Genomic DNA, 1,267 nt, shown 5'->3' on the forward strand with positions numbered 1-1,267 from the left:
TCTCTCTCTCTCTCTCTCTCTCTCTCTCTCTCTCTCTCTCTCTTGTTTTTTTGTTTTGTTTTGTTTTGAGACAGGGTTTCTCTGTGTAGCCCTGGTTGTCCTAGAATTAACTCTGGAGATCAGGTTAGCCTTCCAACTCAGATACCCACCTGCCTCTGCCTCCTGAGTGCTGGGATTATAAACGCGGGTCACCATTGCCTGGCATGGAGACACTTTCTGAAGCGGGGTTTCCTTCTTTCAATGGTTTTAGTCTGTGTAAAGTTAACATAAAGCTATCTAGCACACAAAGAAATCAAATGAGCCAAGAAAGAAAGAAAGAAAGAAAGAAAGAAAGAAAGAAAGAAAGAAAGAAAGAAAGCCGGGCGTGGTGGCGCATACCTTTAATCCCAGCACTCGGGAGGCAGAGGCAGGCGGATTTCTGAGTTTGAGGCTAGCCTGGTCTACAGAGTGAGTTCCAGGACAGCCAGGGCTACACAGAGAAACCCTGTCTCAAAACAAAACAAAACAAAAAAATGAGAGAGAGAAAGAGAGAGAGAGAGAGAGAAAGAAAGAAAGGAAGGAAGGAAGGAAGGATATTCATGAGGAGAGGGGTGCTCTCTCCAGTCCCAGCTGCTATAGGAGTCACCCGCTCCATGCGGACACTGAAGACCCCGGTCTGTCACTTCTCTTATGTGTCCATGTGTGCTATTGTGGTGACTGGGACTCAGAGCCTTCAGTAGCTCTCTACCATTGAGCCTCACACTTGCATGGTTTAATGTATATAAGTGCACTGTCACTGTCTTCAGACACACCAGAAGACATTGGATCCTATTACAGGTAGTTGTGAGCCACCATGTTGTTGCTGGGAATTGAACTCAGGACCTCTGGGAGAGCAGCTGGTGCTCTTAACCACTGAGCCGTCTCTCCAGCTCCCCCTGCCCCACATGGTTGGTTTTAATGTCAGCTAGTCACAAGTTAGAATCACATGAGCGGGGAACCTCAGCTGAAGATCTGTCCTAGTTAGCTAGTGTGGGTGGCACGTTCTGACGGCAGCCTAGATAAAAAGGAAGATTGGCCACCTTCTGCTCTCTTGGCCGGCAAGTTCACATACTCTATTGTGGCTGCTCCCCCTACCTCTGGGATTTAAGGCAAGTCCTGCAGCATGCCATATGGGGCTCCTGTTTTAAATTTTAATTAATTAATTAATTAATTAATTTATTTATTGGTTTTTCGAGACAGGGTTTCTCTGTGTAGCCCTGGCTGTCCTGGAACTCACTCTGTAGACCAG

This window comes from Mus pahari, chromosome 6, assembly GCF_900095145.1.
Source record: "Mus pahari chromosome 6, PAHARI_EIJ_v1.1, whole genome shotgun sequence".
Classification (NCBI taxonomy): Eukaryota; Metazoa; Chordata; class Mammalia; order Rodentia; family Muridae; genus Mus; species Mus pahari.